Source organism: Schistocerca nitens, chromosome 2, assembly GCF_023898315.1.
Source record: "Schistocerca nitens isolate TAMUIC-IGC-003100 chromosome 2, iqSchNite1.1, whole genome shotgun sequence".
NCBI lineage: Eukaryota > Metazoa > Arthropoda > Insecta > Orthoptera > Acrididae > Schistocerca > Schistocerca nitens.
Window position 1 is genome coordinate 42,642,006 of NC_064615.1, and position 15,802 is coordinate 42,657,807.

A 15,802-nucleotide genomic window follows, 5' to 3' on the forward strand; every position below is an offset into this window, starting at 1 on the left:
GGTGGCTGAGTCAGCGCAAAAAACTGCCCGTCAATGTAAAGCTAATTTCATATTTGCTCTAAGGAACTGACCCTCTGGTCCGACGTATGAAGGTGATTACCAAGGTTTCGGTACAGATCGTAGCAAATGCTTGTCGGTTTAAAGTGATGAAAAAGTGTTTCCGCCCGGGATCGAACCGGGGACCTTCTGCGTGTTAGGCAGACGTGATAACCGCTACACCACGGAAACTACTGCTTTCAGGCTTGCTTCACAGACAACTTGTAACAAGGTTGCCATCGTAACTTAAAAATTCAATAAATGCGGCACTTGCATGACGAAGGTACATGCAGCAGATCCACACATGACGTGGCTCATTGGAGTAGTATGCGACATAGGCAGGAAAATACTGTTCCCGCCCGGGATCGAACCGGGGACCTTCTGCGTGTGAAGCAGACGTGATAACCGCTACACTACGGAAACGACGGACACGCTCACTCCATCCTTGTACACTCAAAGGCGCCTCAGCCTTTCTTTGGCCCGCGCATGCACACACCATAGTTCTTTTGACAGCCTAAAACCCATCGCTGCCGAGGGCTCAACAAGTCTTCGGGGTGCTCGAGAGGGTGTCTGTCGTAGCATCCCGAACGAGATAGCGGCGTTTCGCGCAGTCGTTATTGCAAGTCACATTAGCAAAAACAATCACCTCCTTAGCAGCAGGCAGTGCGAGCCCAGCTGCAGCTTTACATGAAGATGCCAATAGCGCTGGGAGGCCGCCGACCGCGGGCCACGGCACCTCCGAGAACGGTGCTGCCCATGACCCATTGTGTCGCTACACAGTCTGTCGAAGAACAGCACTGCCGGCAGAGAGCACCTCCCCCATCCCGCCAGCCGCACCAGACTCGAAGAGCACCCTGGACGACTTCGAGGGACGCAGTTTGCTGGAATATTTGGCGCTCGCGCTGTCACAGGGCTCGTTGGTCTAGGGGTATGATTCCTGCTTAGGGTGCAGGAGGTCCCGGGTTCAAATCCCGGACGAGCCCTAGCGTTTTGTGCAAACTGGTCGCACGTCGGTGGCTGAGTCAGCGCAAAAAACTGCCCGTCAATGTAAAGCTAATTTCATATTTGCTCTAAGGAACTGACCCTCTGGTCCGACGTATGAAGGTGATTACCAAGGTTTCGGTACAGATCGTAGCAAATGCTTGTCGGTTTAAAGTGATGAAAAAGTGTTTCCGCCCGGGATCGAACCGCGGACCTTCTGCGTGTTAGGCAGACGTGATAACCGCTACACCACGGAAACTACTGCTTTCAGGCTTGCTTCACAGACAACTTGTAACAAGGTTGCCATCGTAACTTAAAAATTCAATAAATGCGGCACTTGCATGACGAAGGTACATGCAGCAGATCCACACATGATGTGGCTCACTGGAGTAGTATGCGACATAGGCAGGAAAATACTGTTCCCGCCCGGGATCGAACCGGGGACCTTCTGCGTGTGAAGCAGACGTGATAACCGCTACACTACGGAAACGACGGACACGCTCACTCCATCCTTGTACACTCGAAGGCGCCTCAGCCTTTCTTTGGCCCGCGCATGCACACACCATAGTTCTTTTGACAGCCTAAAACCCATCGCTGCCGAGGGCTCAACAAGTCTTCGGGGTGCTCGAGAGGGTGTCTGTCGTAGCATCCCGAACGAGATAGCGGCGTTTCGCGCAGTCGTTATTGCAAGTCACATTAGCAAAAACAATCACCTCCTTAGCAGCAGGCAGTGCGAGCCCAGCTGCAGCTTTACATGAAGATGCCAATAGCGCTGGGAGGCCGCCGACCGCGGGCCACGGCACCTCCGAGAACGGTGCTGCCCATGACCCATTGTGTCGCTACACAGTCTGTCGAAGAACAGCACTGCCGGCAGAGAGCACCTCCCCCATCCCGCCAGCCGCACCAGACTCGAAGAGCACCCTGGACGACTTCGAGGGACGCAGTTTGCTGGAATATTTGGCCACGCGCTGTCACAGGGCTCGTTGGTCTAGGGGTATGATTCCTGCTTAGGGTGCAGGAGGTCCCGGGTTCAAATCCCGGACGAGCCCTAGCGTTTTGTGCAAACTGGTCGCACGTCGGTGGCTGAGTCAGCGCAAAAAACTGCCCGTCAATGTAAAGCTAATTTCATATTTGCTCTAAGGAACTGACCCTCTGGTCCGACGTATGAAGGTGATTACCAAGGTTTCGGTACAGATCGTAGCAAATGCTTGTCGGTTTAAAGTGATGAAAAAGTGTTTCCGCCCGGGATCGAACCGGGGACCTTCTGCGTGTTAGGCAGACGTGATAACCGCTACACCACGGAAACTACTGCTTTCAGGCTTGCTTCACAGACAACTTGTAACAAGGTTGCCATCGTAACTTAAAAATTCAATAAATGCGGCACTTGCATGACGAAGGTACATGCAGCAGATCCACACATGACGTGGCTCACTGGAGTAGTATGCGACATAGGCAGGAAAATACTGTTCCCGCCCGGGATCGAACCGGGGACCTTCTGCGTGTGAAGCAGACGTGATAACCGCTACACTACGGAAACGACGGACACGCTCACTCCATCCTTGTACACTCGAAGGCGCCTCAGCCTTTCTTTGGCCCGCGCATGCACACACCATAGTTCTTTTGACAGCCTAAAACCCATCGCTGCCGAGGGCTCAACAAGTCTTCGGGGTGCTCGAGAGGGTGTCTGTCGTAGCATCCCGAACGAGATAGCGGCGTTTCGCGCAGTCGTTATTGCAAGTCACATTAGCAAAAACAATCACCTCCTTAGCAGCAGGCAGTGCGAGCCCAGCTGCAGCTTTACATGAAGATGCCAATAGCGCTGGGAGGCCGCCGACCGCGGGCCACGGCACCTCCGAGAACGGTGCTGCCCATGACCCATTGTGTCGCTACACAGTCTGTCGAAGAACAGCACTGCCGGCAGAGAGCACCTCCCCCATCCCGCCAGCCGCACCAGACTCGAAGAGCACCCTGGACGACTTCGAGGGACGCAGTTTGCTGGAATATTTGGCGCTCGCGCTGTCACAGGGCTCGTTGGTCTAGGGGTATGATTCCTCCTTAGGGTGCAGGAGGTCCCGGGTTCAAATCCCGGACGAGCCCTAGCGTTTTGTGCAAACTGGTCGCACGTCGGTGGCTGAGTCAGCGCAAAAAACTGCCCGTCAATGTAAAGCTAATTTCATATTTGCTCTAAGGAACTGACCCTCTGGTCCGACGTATGAAGGCGATTACCAAGGTTTCGGTACAGATCGTAGCAAATGCTTGTCGGTTTAAAGTGATGAAAAAGTGTTTCCGCCCGGGATCGAACCGGGGACCTTCTGCGTGTTAGGCAGACGTGATAACCGCTACACCACGGAAACTACTGCTTTCAGGCTTGCTTCACAGACAACTTGTAACAAGGTTGCCATCGTAACTTAAAAATTCAATAAATGCGGCACTTGCATGACGAAGGTACATGCAGCAGATCCACACATGACGTGGCTCACTGGAGTAGTATGCGACATAGGCAGGAAAATACTGTTCTCGCCCGGGATCGAACCGGGGACCTTCTGCGTGTGAAGCAGACGTGATAACCGCTACTCTACGGAAACGACGGACACGCTCACTCCATCCTTGTACACTCGAAGGCGCCTCAGCCTTTCTTTAGCCCGCGCATGCACACACCATAGTTCTTTTGACAGCCTAAAACCCATCGCTGCCGAGGGCTCAACAAGTCTTCGGGGTGCTCGAGAGGGTGTCTGTCGTAGCATCCCGAACGAGATAGCGGCGTTTCGCGCAGTCGTTATTGCAAGTCACATTAGCAAAAACAATCACCTCCTTAGCAGCAGGCAGTGCGAGCCCAGCTGCAGCTTTACATGAAGATGCCAATAGCGCTGGGAGGCCGCCGACCGCGGGCCACGGCACCTCCGAGAACGGTGCTGCCCATGACCCATTGTGTCGCTACACAGTCTGTCGAAGAACAGCACTGCCGGCAGAGAGCACCTCCCCCATCCCGCCAGCCGCACCAGACTCGAAGAGCACCCTGGACGACTTCGAGGGACGCAGTTTGCTGGAATATTTGGCGCTCGCGCTGTCACAGGGCTCGTTGGTCTAGGGGTATGATTCCTGCTTAGGGTGCAGGAGGTCCCGGGTTCAAATCCCGGACGAGCCCTAGCGTTTTGTGCAAACTGGTCGCACGTCGGTGGCTGGGTCAGCGCAAAAAACTGCCCGTCAATGTAAAGCTAATTTCATATTTGCTCTAAGGAACTGACCCTCTGGTCCGACGTATGAAGGTGATTACCAAGGTTTCGGTACAGATCGTAGCAAATGCTTGTCGGTTTAAAGTGATGAAAAAGTGTTTCCGCCCGGGATCGAACCGGGGACCTTCTGCGTGTTAGGCAGACGTGATAACCGCTACACCACGGAAACTACTGCTTTCAGGCTTGCTTCACAGACAACTTGTAACAAGGTTGCCATCGTAACTTAAAAATTCAATAAATGCGGCACTTGCATGACGAAGGTACATGCAGCAGATCCACACATGACGTGGCTCACTGGAGTAGTATGCGACATAGGCAGGAAAATACTGTTCCCGCCCGGGATCGAACCGGGGACCTTCTGCGTGTGAAGCAGACGTGATAACCGCTACACTACGGAAACGACGGACACGCTCACTCCATCCTTGTACACTCGAAGGCGCCTCAGCCTTTCTTTGGCCCGCGCATGCACACACCATAGTTCTTTTGACAGCCTAAAACCCATCGCTGCCGAGGGCTCAACAAGTCTTCGGGGTGCTCGAGAGGGTGTCTGTCGTAGCATCCCGAACGAGATAGCGGCGTTTCGCGCAGTCGTTATTGCAAGTCACATTAGCAAAAACAATCACCTCCTTAGCAGCAGGCAGTGCGAGCCCAGCTGCAGCTTTACATGAAGATGCCAATAGCGCTGGGAGGCCGCCGACCGCGGGCCACGGCACCTCCGAGAACGGTGCTGCCCATGACCCATTGTGTCGCTACACAGTCTGTCGAAGAACAGCACTGCCGGCAGAGAGCACCTCCCCCATCCCGCCAGCCGCACCAGACTCGAAGAGCACCCTGGACGACTTCGAGGGACGCAGTTTGCTGGAATATTTGGCGCTCGCGCTGTCACAGGGCTCGTTGGTCTAGGGGTATGATTCCTGCTTAGGGTGCAGGAGGTCCCGGGTTCAAATCCCGGACGAGCCCTAGCGTTTTGTGCAAACTGGTCGCACGTCGGTGGCTGAGTCAGCGCAAAAAACTGCCCGTCAATGTAAAGCTAATTTCATATTTGCTCTAAGGAACTGACCCTCTGGTCCGACGTATGAAGGTGATTACCAAGGTTTCGGTACAGATCGTAGCAAATGCTTGTCGGTTTAAAGTGATGAAAAAGTGTTTCCGCCCGGGATCGAACCGGGGACCTTCTGCGTGTTAGGCAGACGTGATAACCGCTACACCACGGAAACTACTGCTTTCAGGCTTGCTTCACAGACAACTTGTAACAAGGTTGCCATCGTAACTTAAAAATTCAATAAATGCGGCACTTGCATGACGAAGGTACATGCAGCAGATCCACACATGACGTGGCTCACTGGAGTAGTATGCGACATAGGCAGGAAAATACTGTTCCCGCCCGGGATCGAACCGGGGACCTTCTGCGTGTGAAGCAGACGTGATAACCGCTACACTACGGAAACGACGGACACGCTCACTCCATCCTTGTACACTCGAAGGCGCCTCAGCCTTTCTTTGGCCCGCGCATGCACACACCATAGTTCTTTTGACAGCATAAAACCCATCGCTGCCGAGGGCTCAACAAGTCTTCGGGGTGCTCGAGAGGGTGTCTGTCGTAGCATCCCGAACGAGATAGCGGCGTTTCGCGCAGTCGTTATTGCAAGTCACATTAGCAAAAACAATCACCTCCTTAGCAGCAGGCAGTGCGAGCCCAGCTGCAGCTTTACATGAAGATGCCAATAGCGCTGGGAGGCCGCCGACCGCGGGCCACGGCACCTCCGAGAACGGTGCTGCCCATGACCCATTGTGTCGCTACACAGTCTGTCGAAGAACAGCACTGCCGGCAGAGAGCACCTCCCCCATCCCGCCAGCCGCACCAGACTCGAAGAGCACCCTGGACGACTTCGAGGGACGCAGTTTGCTGGAATATTTGGCGCTCGCGCTGTCACAGGGCTCGTTGGTCTAGGGGTATGATTCCTCCTTAGGGTGCAGGAGGTCCCGGGTTCAAATCCCGGACGAGCCCTAGCGTTTTGTGCAAACTGGTCGCACGTCGGTGGCTGAGTCAGCGCAAAAAACTGCCCGTCAATGTAAAGCTAATTTCATATTTGCTCTAAGGAACTGACCCTCTGGTCCGACGTATGAAGGCGATTACCAAGGTTTCGGTACAGATCGTAGCAAATGCTTGTCGGTTTAAAGTGATGAAAAAGTGTTTCCGCCCGGGATCGAACCGGGGACCTTCTGCGTGTTAGGCAGACGTGATAACCGCTACACCACGGAAACTACTGCTTTCAGGCTTGCTTCACAGACAACTTGTAACAAGGTTGCCATCGTAACTTAAAAATTCAATAAATGCGGCACTTGCATGACGAAGGTACATGCAGCAGATCCACACATGACGTGGCTCACTGGAGTAGTATGCGACATAGGCAGGAAAATACTGTTCCCGCCCGGGATCGAACCGGGGACCTTCTGCGTGTGAAGCAGACGTGATAACCGCTACACTACGGAAACGACGGACACGCTCACTCCATCCTTGTACACTCGAAGGCGCCTCAGCCTTTCTTTGGCCCGCGCATGCACACACCATAGTTCTTTTGACAGCCTAAAACCCATCGCTGCCGAGGGCTCAACAAGTCTTCGGGGTGCTCGAGAGGGTGTCTGTCGTAGCATCCCGAACGAGATAGCGGCGTTTCGCGCAGTCGTTATTGCAAGTCACATTAGCAAAAACAATCACCTCCTTAGCAGCAGGCAGTGCGAGCCCAGCTGCAGCTTTACATGAAGATGCCAATAGCGCTGGGAGGCCGCCGACCGCGGGCCACGGCACCTCCGAGAACGGTGCTGCCCATGACCCATTGTGTCGCTACACAGTCTGTCGAAGAACAGCACTGCCGGCAGAGAGCACCTCCCCCATCCCGCCAGCCGCACCAGACTCGAAGAGCACCCTGGACGACTTCGAGGGACGCAGTTTGCTGGAATATTTGGCGCTCGCGCTGTCACAGGGCTCGTTGGTCTAGGGGTATGATTCCTGCTTAGGGTGCAGGAGGTCCCGGGTTCAAATCCCGGACGAGCCCTAGCGTTTTGTGCAAACTGGTCGCACGTCGGTGGCTGGGTCAGCGCAAAAAACTGCCCGTCAATGTAAAGCTAATTTCATATTTGCTCTAAGGAACTGACCCTCTGGTCCGACGTATGAAGGTGATTACCAAGGTTTCGGTACAGATCGTAGCAAATGCTTGTCGGTTTAAAGTGATGAAAAAGTGTTTCCGCCCGGGATCGAACCGGGGACCTTCTGCGTGTTAGGCAGACGTGATAACCGCTACACCACGGAAACTACTGCTTTCAGGCTTGCTTCACAGACAACTTGTAACAAGGTTGCCATCGTAACTTAAAAATTCAATAAATGCGGCACTTGCATGACGAAGGTACATGCAGCAGATCCACACATGACGTGGCTCACTGGAGTAGTATGCGACATAGGCAGGAAAATACTGTTCCCGCCCGGGATCGAACCGGGGACCTTCTGCGTGTGAAGCAGACGTGATAACCGCTACACTACGGAAACGACGGACACGCTCACTCCATCCTTGTACACTCGAAGGCGCCTCAGCCTTTCTTTGGCCCGCGCATGCACACACCATAGTTCTTTTGACAGCCTAAAACCCATCGCTGCCGAGGGCTCAACAAGTCTTCGGGGTGCTCGAGAGGGTGTCTGTCGTAGCATCCCGAACGAGATAGCGGCGTTTCGCGCAGTCGTTATTGCAAGTCACATTAGCAAAAACAATCACCTCCTTAGCAGCAGGCAGTGCGAGCCCAGCTGCAGCTTTACATGAAGATGCCAATAGCGCTGGGAGGCCGCCGACCGCGGGCCACGGCACCTCCGAGAACGGTGCTGCCCATGACCCATTGTGTCGCTACACAGTCTGTCGAAGAACAGCACTGCCGGCAGAGAGCACCTCCCCCATCCCGCCAGCCGCACCAGACTCGAAGAGCACCCTGGACGACTTCGAGGGACGCAGTTTGCTGGAATATTTGGCGCTCGCGCTGTCACAGGGCTCGTTGGTCTAGGGGTATGATTCCTGCTTAGGGTGCAGGAGGTCCCGGGTTCAAATCCCGGACGAGCCCTAGCGTTTTGTGCAAACTGGTCGCACGTCGGTGGCTGAGTCAGCGCAAAAAACTGCCCGTCAATGTAAAGCTAATTTCATATTTGCTCTAAGGAACTGACCCTCTGGTCCGACGTATGAAGGTGATTACCAAGGTTTCGGTACAGATCGTAGCAAATGCTTGTCGGTTTAAAGTGATGAAAAAGTGTTTCCGCCCGGGATCGAACCGGGGACCTTCTGCGTGTTAGGAAGACGTGATAACCGCTACACCACGGAAACTACTGCTTTTAGGCTTGCTTCACAGACAACTTGTAACAAGGTTGCCATCGTAACTTAAAAATTCAATAAATGCGGCACTTGCATGACGAAGGTACATGCAGCAGATCCACACATGACGTGGCTCACTGGAGTAGTATGCGACATAGGCAGGAAAATACTGTTCCCGCCCGGGATCGAACCGGGGACCTTCTGCGTGTGAAGCAGACGTGATAACCGCTACACTACGGAAACGACGGACACGCTCACTCCATCCTTGTACACTCGAAGGCGCCTCAGCCTTTCTTTGGCCCGCGCATGCACACACCATAGTTCTTTTGACAGCCTAAAACCCATCGCTGCCGAGGGCTCAACAAGTCTTCGGGGTGCTCGAGAGGGTGTCTGTCGTAGCATCCCGAACGAGATAGCGGCGTTTCGCGCAGTCGTTATTGCAAGTCACATTAGCAAAAACAATCACCTCCTTAGCAGCAGGCAGTGCGAGCCCAGCTGCAGCTTTACATGAAGATGCCAATAGCGCTGGGAGGCCGCCGACCGCGGGCCACGGCACCTCCGAGAACGGTGCTGCCCATGACCCATTGTGTCGCTACACAGTCTGTCGAAGAACAGCACTGCCGGCAGAGAGCACCTCCCCCATCCCGCCAGCCGCACCAGACTCGAAGAGCACCCTGGACGACTTCGAGGGACGCAGTTTGCTGGAATATTTGGCGCTCGCGCTGTCACAGGGCTCGTTGGTCTAGGGGTATGATTCCTGCTTAGGGTGCAGGAGGTCCCGGGTTCAAATCCCGGACGAGCCCTAGCGTTTTGTGCAAACTGGTCGCACGTCGGTGGCTGGGTCAGCGCAAAAAACTGCCCGTCAATGTAAAGCTAATTTCATATTTGCTCTAAGGAACTGACCCTCTGGTCCGACGTATGAAGGTGATTACCAAGGTTTCGGTACAGATCGTAGCAAATGCTTGTCGGTTTAAAGTGATGAAAAAGTGTTTCCGCCCGGGATCGAACCGGGGACCTTCTGCGTGTTAGGCAGACGTGATAACCGCTACACCACGGAAACTACTGCTTTCAGGCTTGCTTCACAGACAACTTGTAACAAGGTTGCCATCGTAACTTAAAAATTCAATAAATGCGGCACTTGCATGACGAAGGTACATGCAGCAGATCCACACATGACGTGGCTCACTGGAGTAGTATGCGACATAGGCAGGAAAATACTGTTCCCGCCCGGGATCGAACCGGGGACCTTCTGCGTGTGAAGCAGACGTGATAACCGCTACACTACGGAAACGACGGACACGCTCACTCCATCCTTGTACACTCGAAGGCGCCTCAGCCTTTCTTTGGCCCGCGCATGCACACACCATAGTTCTTTTGACAGCCTAAAACCCATCGCTGCCGAGGGCTCAACAAGTCTTCGGGGTGCTCGAGAGGGTGTCTGTCGTAGCATCCCGAACGAGATAGCGGCGTTTCGCGCAGTCGTTATTGCAAGTCACATTAGCAAAAACAATCACCTCCTTAGCAGCAGGCAGTGCGAGCCCAGCTGCAGCTTTACATGAAGATGCCAATAGCGCTGGGAGGCCGCCGACCGCGGGCCACGGCACCTCCGAGAACGGTGCTGCCCATGACCCATTGTGTCGCTACACAGTCTGTCGAAGAACAGCACTGCCGGCAGAGAGCACCTCCCCCATCCCGCCAGCCGCACCAGACTCGAAGAGCACCCTGGACGACTTCGAGGGACGCAGTTTGCTGGAATATTTGGCGCTCGCGCTGTCACAGGGCTCGTTGGTCTAGGGGTATGATTCCTGCTTAGGGTGCAGGAGGTCCCGGGTTCAAATCCCGGACGAGCCCTAGCGTTTTGTGCAAACTGGTCGCACGTCGGTGGCTGAGTCAGCGCAAAAAACTGCCCGTCAATGTAAAGCTAATTTCATATTTGCTCTAAGGAACTGACCCTCTGGTCCGACGTATGAAGGTGATTACCAAGGTTTCGGTACAGATCGTAGCAAATGCTTGTCGGTTTAAAGTGATGAAAAAGTGTTTCCGCCCGGGATCGAACCGGGGACCTTCTGCGTGTTAGGAAGACGTGATAACCGCTACACCACGGAAACTACTGCTTTTAGGCTTGCTTCACAGACAACTTGTAACAAGGTTGCCATCGTAACTTAAAAATTCAATAAATGCGGCACTTGCATGACGAAGGTACATGCAGCAGATCCACACATGACGTGGCTCACTGGAGTAGTATGCGACATAGGCAGGAAAATACTGTTCCCGCCCGGGATCGAACCGGGGACCTTCTGCGTGTGAAGCAGACGTGATAACCGCTACACTACGGAAACGACGGACACGCTCACTCCATCCTTGTACACTCGAAGGCGCCTCAGCCTTTCTTTGGCCCGCGCATGCACACACCATAGTTCTTTTGACAGCCTAAAACCCATCGCTGCCGAGGGCTCAACAAGTCTTCGGGGTGCTCGAGAGGGTGTCTGTCGTAGCATCCCGAACGAGATAGCGGCGTTTCGCGCAGTCGTTATTGCAAGTCACATTAGCAAAAACAATCACCTCCTTAGCAGCAGGCAGTGCGAGCCCAGCTGCAGCTTTACATGAAGATGCCAATAGCGCTGGGAGGCCGCCGACCGCGGGCCACGGCACCTCCGAGAACGGTGCTGCCCATGACCCATTGTGTCGCTACACAGTCTGTCGAAGAACAGCACTGCCGGCAGAGAGCACCTCCCCCATCCCGCCAGCCGCACCAGACTCGAAGAGCACCCTGGACGACTTCGAGGGACGCAGTTTGCTGGAATATTTGGCGCTCGCGCTGTCACAGGGCTCGTTGGTCTAGGGGTATGATTCCTGCTTAGGGTGCAGGAGGTCCCGGGTTCAAATCCCGGACGAGCCCTAGCGTTTTGTGCAAACTGGTCGCACGTCGGTGGCTGAGTCAGCGCAAAAAACTGCCCGTCAATGTAAAGCTAATTTCATATTTGCTCTAAGGAACTGACCCTCTGGTCCGACGTATGAAGGTGATTACCAAGGTTTCGGTACAGATCGTAGCAAATGCTTGTCGGTTTAAAGTGATGAAAAAGTGTTTCCGCCCGGGATCGAACCGGGGACCTTCTGCGTGTTAGGCAGACGTGATAACCGCTACACCACGGAAACTACTGCTTTCAGGCTTGCTTCACAGACAACTTGTAACAAGGTTGCCATCGTAACTTAAAAATTCAATAAATGCGGCACTTGCATGACGAAGGTACATGCAGCAGATCCACACATGACGTGGCTCACTGGAGTAGTATGCGACATAGGCAGGAAAATACTGTTCCCGCCCGGGATCGAACCGGGGACCTTCTGCGTGTGAAGCAGACGTGATAACCGCTACACTACGGAAACGACGGACACGCTCACTCCATCCTTGTACACTCGAAGGCGCCTCAGCCTTTCTTTGGCCCGCGCATGCACACACCATAGTTCTTTTGACAGCCTAAAACCCATCGCTGCCGAGGGCTCAACAAGTCTTCGGGGTGCTCGAGAGGGTGTCTGTCGTAGCATCCCGAACGAGATAGCGGCGTTTCGCGCAGTCGTTATTGCAAGTCACATTAGCAAAAACAATCACCTCCTTAGCAGCAGGCAGTGCGAGCCCAGCTGCAGCTTTACATGAAGATGCCAGTTCCGCTTTAGACGCCGTGCAGTGTGGACGTGCCTAGTCTTCCGCTCCGCCGTAGCGTTACGTATAGTGGAATATCGTTTTTGTTTCCGTGTTGTGTTGCAACTTCTGTGAGTGTTTCTCAGTCGTTGTTTCGTACCTTGTGTTACTTTCTGTCCTTATTTCAGTGTGTTTTGTGTAGCGGTTTCGACCGCATAGTTTGAAAATGTCGTCCCAGGTTATTCCTCGTCAGGCTACAGTTAGTTTTGCTTTTGACAAGTCAACCCGCCATGTGCAACCTAGTTCCCTTGAGATTCATGATTGGTTGGTAGATACCTTTGGTGTTCATTCGGATCAGGTGCACACTGCTTATTTTGATACCGAACTGTATGTTTTCTTTGTTAAGTTTATGGACCCACTTCAGGTTGATAAAATTCTTTCTAAATTTGGACATCAAGTTCTCTTTCGGCATCGGGATGATTCTGTCAGTACCGTGTTGCTTTCCAATGCTTCCATTACGTACACCAGTGTTCGTGTTTACAACCTTCCACCGGAGGTGGATAATGTCTATCTTAAGGAGGGTCTACAAAAGTATGGTGATGTTAAGAGCATTCGCCTTGAACGCTGGTCAAGCCAACATCGCCTGCAATGTTACAGTGGTATTCGTTCAGTCGAAATGCACATTAAGCAGAATATTCCATCTCACCTGCAGATCGGTGGATATCGTGTTCATGTCACATATAGTGGTCAGGTTGGCACGTGTTTTTTGTGCAATGAAAGTGGTCACGTGCGTACCGACTGTCCGCGGAGGGTTTTTGTTTTAAAAAATTCTCTCGAACAGCGTCGCAAGTTAACGGTCGCTGACCTCGTTGCAGGTGGTTCTACTCTTGGTGTAGCACAGTCCAATGTTCGTAGCGCCCCGCCACAGGTTTTGCACACCCCTGACACAGAATTTCCTCCTTTGCGTGCTAAATCTGATGCTGTTCCGTCTGTCCCTCAGGTGGGTGTGCCTCTATTGCATAAGAAGAGGCGTCGCCCACAGGATGGAAATAGTACGGATGAGGATCTCCCTGAGATGCCCCAGTCCGAGCGACCGGCATCCTCCGAGCCACAGAGTAGTGTCGATGCTCCCTGCCCTCCCGAGGTAGCGGTTCCGGTGGCGGCTGCTGACGCCCCTCCGCCCTCCGACGCGGCTTCTCTCGAGTCGGATCGTCGGTCGGGCCGGTTGGCGCCGTCTTCCCAACCGACCTCGTTGTCACAACAAGTGGAGCCGCAACAACTTCCTGCTTCGCTGCCCCACAGCTCTGCCAGCGGAGCTGCTCCGCTTCCTTCCACCTTTGCGGCCTCGGACCTTCCTGCTCACGTTTCGCCTCCGTGTAGTCCATGTTTGCCGGATGCTAGTGTCGATGTCGGCCATTCCGTTTCGTCGGATGTTTCCCCCGCGACCCCGGATCCCGGATGTGGACCGGCGCGGGTGGTGTCGGATACAGAACTTGACCCTCCTACGTCACCGGCGGCTGAAGCTTCCTTGCCCGTCAGCCGACGCAAGTTACGCGTTCAGCCGAACGTTAATGCTGTTCGTAAAAAACCGAAGCGTAAGGGATCCGCGGAACGGGGTAGCAGTCCCCCTCCCTCGGATGCCTCCGTCTCCCCTGCTATGGACTGTGACGTTGGTGCGTCGGTGTAGGTGATTTCTTCTCTCGCTTTTCTCTCTATGGTTCAAGCATACACCTTTCTTACCTTAAATGTTAACCGTATTGAGTCCGACGTTCGTATTGCCTCTTTGCGGCAGTTTATTTACGACGCCTGTGCGGACGTAGTGTTTTTGCAGGAAGTGTTGTTTTCTGATCTCTCTCTACCTGGATTTCAAACTGTTTTTAATGTCGCGCCGGAATATTCAACAGGAACTGCTCTTTTCTTTCGAGAGGGCATTCCTATTACCGACGTTGAATTCCTTGACTCTGGCCGTGGGATTGGTTGTCGTCTTTTTGATCTCCGCCTCGTTGTTTTGTATGCCCCCTCTGGTTCGGGTCACACTGTGGCTCGATCGCGCTTTTATAAGGAAGAGCTTATTTATCTTTTGCGCCAGAGTCCTCGAAGTCTCCTGCTCGGAGGCGATTTTAATTGTGTTTTACGCCCTGAAGACCAGTCTCCCAATTTTAATTATTGCCGTGATTTACATGACTTGGTTCGTACGATGCATCTGCGTGACGTTTGGGAACACAAATATCCCACCCTGGTGAAATATACGTTTTTTACCGCGTCCTCATGCAGCAGACTCGACAGATTCTACTTCTCTGATTTTTTATGTGATAAACTTCTTTCTGTCGACGTTATTCCTACTAGTTTTTCTGACCATTGTGCTTTTACTGCAACTGTAAATCTTAGTCACCAACCTGCCAAACTATATCGTTCCCAGTGGATGTTAAATGTTTCCCACCTTGCCGACAGTGCTATAGATGATGTTATAAGTGCCGTGTGGGAGCGATGTCTTCGCTCCGTCCCGCGTTACCCCTCCTTGCTGGTATGGTGGACTGCGTTTGCCAAGCCCAAGATTCGTCAGACTTTGATTTTTTACTGTGTTGCAAGGGCGCGTGATTTTAAGAACACGTATGAATTTTACTACTCTGTCCTGCGTGAACTGTATGACGCGGCGGGTACCTCTCCTCTGCGGATCCATGATGTTCGTCGTATTAAAGCCAAGCTCTTAAGCCTTAAACGACGGCAGATGGATGGTCTGCGAGTTAAGTCGAAACCTCACTCTCTTGTTGAAGGTGAACTGACATCCTTGTACCACCTGCTACGGCATCAGACTCGTCGTCGTCGCTCCTTCATCTCTTCTCTTACGGTGGATGATGGACGGCAGCTTATTGCACAGGAGGAAATGACTCGTGCTCTCCATCAGTATTACGCTAGTCTGTATTCTGCCGATGATTCTGGAGAGTCACTTTCGGATGATGTCCTTGGGGATCTTACTGAGACGGTCGCGCCTGACGCGAACGACGACTTTCTCCGGGAGTTCCAGGTAGATGATGTTTTCGATTTTATTGCTCGCTCTCCGTCCGGTAAATCGCCGGGTCCAGACGGCCTACCTAAAGAATTTTATCTTCGTTTTTGGCCTCTTTTGGGTGGCACTTTTACGCGGATTTTAAATGAGATTGTCAGGGGGATGGATGTGCCTGCCGCTTTTAAAGTAGGGAAAATTGTTTTAATTCCCAAGTCCTCTGGTCGTTTATCTGCTGCCAATCTTCGTCCGCTCACATTGCTGAACTTTGACTACAAGACAGCTGCTAGAGCGCTCAATAGCCGATTATCTTCACTGCTTAGGGATGTGATTGGTGCACATCAATGTTGTTTAAATGATAGGTCTATTCTGACCCCTGTAGCCGAATATCGGGATGTTGTCTCGGTTGCGGCGGTTACCAATGTCCATTGTGCCTTTGCTTTCCTTGATTTTTATAAGGCTTTTGATCACGTTAGTCATGTCTTTTTAGATCGTGTTTTAGCAACAATAGGTTTTAACGCTTCATCCCGTCGTGTTCTTGGCAATTTGTATAGGGGAA

General features: G+C 53.0%; 35 non-coding genes across 35 annotated transcripts; 11 read left to right on the forward strand and 24 right to left on the reverse strand.

Moving 5' to 3' along the window:
• Positions 1-155: 155 nt before the first annotated feature.
• Trnav-aac (transfer RNA valine (anticodon AAC)) lies at positions 156-228 on the reverse strand. Its single transcript has one exon. It is a non-coding gene; the product is annotated as a tRNA-Val (tRNA).
• A 158-nt stretch (positions 229-386) lies between these two features.
• Trnav-cac (transfer RNA valine (anticodon CAC)) lies at positions 387-459 on the reverse strand. The gene has a single exon. It is a non-coding gene; the product is annotated as a tRNA-Val (tRNA).
• A 488-nt stretch (positions 460-947) lies between these two features.
• Positions 948-1,019, forward strand: Trnap-agg (transfer RNA proline (anticodon AGG)). Its single transcript has one exon. It is a non-coding gene; the product is annotated as a tRNA-Pro (tRNA).
• A 184-nt stretch (positions 1,020-1,203) lies between these two features.
• Trnav-aac (transfer RNA valine (anticodon AAC)) lies at positions 1,204-1,276 on the reverse strand. Its single transcript has one exon. It is a non-coding gene; the product is annotated as a tRNA-Val (tRNA).
• A 158-nt stretch (positions 1,277-1,434) lies between these two features.
• On the reverse strand, positions 1,435-1,507 carry Trnav-cac (transfer RNA valine (anticodon CAC)). Its single transcript has one exon. It is a non-coding gene; the product is annotated as a tRNA-Val (tRNA).
• A 487-nt stretch (positions 1,508-1,994) lies between these two features.
• Trnap-agg (transfer RNA proline (anticodon AGG)) lies at positions 1,995-2,066 on the forward strand. The gene has a single exon. It is a non-coding gene; the product is annotated as a tRNA-Pro (tRNA).
• Positions 2,067-2,250: 184 nt separating this feature from the next.
• Trnav-aac (transfer RNA valine (anticodon AAC)) lies at positions 2,251-2,323 on the reverse strand. Its single transcript has one exon. It is a non-coding gene; the product is annotated as a tRNA-Val (tRNA).
• A 158-nt stretch (positions 2,324-2,481) lies between these two features.
• Trnav-cac (transfer RNA valine (anticodon CAC)) lies at positions 2,482-2,554 on the reverse strand. Its single transcript has one exon. It is a non-coding gene; the product is annotated as a tRNA-Val (tRNA).
• A 488-nt stretch (positions 2,555-3,042) lies between these two features.
• On the forward strand, positions 3,043-3,114 carry Trnap-agg (transfer RNA proline (anticodon AGG)). The gene has a single exon. It is a non-coding gene; the product is annotated as a tRNA-Pro (tRNA).
• Positions 3,115-3,298: 184 nt separating this feature from the next.
• Positions 3,299-3,371, reverse strand: Trnav-aac (transfer RNA valine (anticodon AAC)). The gene has a single exon. It is a non-coding gene; the product is annotated as a tRNA-Val (tRNA).
• Positions 3,372-3,529: 158 nt separating this feature from the next.
• On the reverse strand, positions 3,530-3,602 carry Trnav-cac (transfer RNA valine (anticodon CAC)). Its single transcript has one exon. It is a non-coding gene; the product is annotated as a tRNA-Val (tRNA).
• A 488-nt stretch (positions 3,603-4,090) lies between these two features.
• Trnap-agg (transfer RNA proline (anticodon AGG)) lies at positions 4,091-4,162 on the forward strand. The gene has a single exon. It is a non-coding gene; the product is annotated as a tRNA-Pro (tRNA).
• Positions 4,163-4,346: 184 nt separating this feature from the next.
• Trnav-aac (transfer RNA valine (anticodon AAC)) lies at positions 4,347-4,419 on the reverse strand. Its single transcript has one exon. It is a non-coding gene; the product is annotated as a tRNA-Val (tRNA).
• Positions 4,420-4,577: 158 nt separating this feature from the next.
• Trnav-cac (transfer RNA valine (anticodon CAC)) lies at positions 4,578-4,650 on the reverse strand. Its single transcript has one exon. It is a non-coding gene; the product is annotated as a tRNA-Val (tRNA).
• Positions 4,651-5,138: 488 nt separating this feature from the next.
• Trnap-agg (transfer RNA proline (anticodon AGG)) lies at positions 5,139-5,210 on the forward strand. The gene has a single exon. It is a non-coding gene; the product is annotated as a tRNA-Pro (tRNA).
• A 184-nt stretch (positions 5,211-5,394) lies between these two features.
• Trnav-aac (transfer RNA valine (anticodon AAC)) lies at positions 5,395-5,467 on the reverse strand. Its single transcript has one exon. It is a non-coding gene; the product is annotated as a tRNA-Val (tRNA).
• Positions 5,468-5,625: 158 nt separating this feature from the next.
• Trnav-cac (transfer RNA valine (anticodon CAC)) lies at positions 5,626-5,698 on the reverse strand. Its single transcript has one exon. It is a non-coding gene; the product is annotated as a tRNA-Val (tRNA).
• A 488-nt stretch (positions 5,699-6,186) lies between these two features.
• On the forward strand, positions 6,187-6,258 carry Trnap-agg (transfer RNA proline (anticodon AGG)). Its single transcript has one exon. It is a non-coding gene; the product is annotated as a tRNA-Pro (tRNA).
• Positions 6,259-6,442: 184 nt separating this feature from the next.
• On the reverse strand, positions 6,443-6,515 carry Trnav-aac (transfer RNA valine (anticodon AAC)). The gene has a single exon. It is a non-coding gene; the product is annotated as a tRNA-Val (tRNA).
• A 158-nt stretch (positions 6,516-6,673) lies between these two features.
• Positions 6,674-6,746, reverse strand: Trnav-cac (transfer RNA valine (anticodon CAC)). Its single transcript has one exon. It is a non-coding gene; the product is annotated as a tRNA-Val (tRNA).
• Positions 6,747-7,234: 488 nt separating this feature from the next.
• Trnap-agg (transfer RNA proline (anticodon AGG)) lies at positions 7,235-7,306 on the forward strand. Its single transcript has one exon. It is a non-coding gene; the product is annotated as a tRNA-Pro (tRNA).
• Positions 7,307-7,490: 184 nt separating this feature from the next.
• Trnav-aac (transfer RNA valine (anticodon AAC)) lies at positions 7,491-7,563 on the reverse strand. The gene has a single exon. It is a non-coding gene; the product is annotated as a tRNA-Val (tRNA).
• A 158-nt stretch (positions 7,564-7,721) lies between these two features.
• On the reverse strand, positions 7,722-7,794 carry Trnav-cac (transfer RNA valine (anticodon CAC)). The gene has a single exon. It is a non-coding gene; the product is annotated as a tRNA-Val (tRNA).
• Positions 7,795-8,282: 488 nt separating this feature from the next.
• On the forward strand, positions 8,283-8,354 carry Trnap-agg (transfer RNA proline (anticodon AGG)). Its single transcript has one exon. It is a non-coding gene; the product is annotated as a tRNA-Pro (tRNA).
• Positions 8,355-8,538: 184 nt separating this feature from the next.
• Trnav-aac (transfer RNA valine (anticodon AAC)) lies at positions 8,539-8,611 on the reverse strand. The gene has a single exon. It is a non-coding gene; the product is annotated as a tRNA-Val (tRNA).
• Positions 8,612-8,769: 158 nt separating this feature from the next.
• On the reverse strand, positions 8,770-8,842 carry Trnav-cac (transfer RNA valine (anticodon CAC)). Its single transcript has one exon. It is a non-coding gene; the product is annotated as a tRNA-Val (tRNA).
• Positions 8,843-9,330: 488 nt separating this feature from the next.
• Positions 9,331-9,402, forward strand: Trnap-agg (transfer RNA proline (anticodon AGG)). Its single transcript has one exon. It is a non-coding gene; the product is annotated as a tRNA-Pro (tRNA).
• Positions 9,403-9,586: 184 nt separating this feature from the next.
• Positions 9,587-9,659, reverse strand: Trnav-aac (transfer RNA valine (anticodon AAC)). Its single transcript has one exon. It is a non-coding gene; the product is annotated as a tRNA-Val (tRNA).
• Positions 9,660-9,817: 158 nt separating this feature from the next.
• On the reverse strand, positions 9,818-9,890 carry Trnav-cac (transfer RNA valine (anticodon CAC)). Its single transcript has one exon. It is a non-coding gene; the product is annotated as a tRNA-Val (tRNA).
• Positions 9,891-10,378: 488 nt separating this feature from the next.
• On the forward strand, positions 10,379-10,450 carry Trnap-agg (transfer RNA proline (anticodon AGG)). Its single transcript has one exon. It is a non-coding gene; the product is annotated as a tRNA-Pro (tRNA).
• Positions 10,451-10,634: 184 nt separating this feature from the next.
• On the reverse strand, positions 10,635-10,707 carry Trnav-aac (transfer RNA valine (anticodon AAC)). Its single transcript has one exon. It is a non-coding gene; the product is annotated as a tRNA-Val (tRNA).
• A 158-nt stretch (positions 10,708-10,865) lies between these two features.
• Trnav-cac (transfer RNA valine (anticodon CAC)) lies at positions 10,866-10,938 on the reverse strand. The gene has a single exon. It is a non-coding gene; the product is annotated as a tRNA-Val (tRNA).
• Positions 10,939-11,426: 488 nt separating this feature from the next.
• Positions 11,427-11,498, forward strand: Trnap-agg (transfer RNA proline (anticodon AGG)). Its single transcript has one exon. It is a non-coding gene; the product is annotated as a tRNA-Pro (tRNA).
• A 184-nt stretch (positions 11,499-11,682) lies between these two features.
• Positions 11,683-11,755, reverse strand: Trnav-aac (transfer RNA valine (anticodon AAC)). The gene has a single exon. It is a non-coding gene; the product is annotated as a tRNA-Val (tRNA).
• Positions 11,756-11,913: 158 nt separating this feature from the next.
• On the reverse strand, positions 11,914-11,986 carry Trnav-cac (transfer RNA valine (anticodon CAC)). The gene has a single exon. It is a non-coding gene; the product is annotated as a tRNA-Val (tRNA).
• Between the last annotated feature and the right edge of the window lie 3,816 nt (positions 11,987-15,802).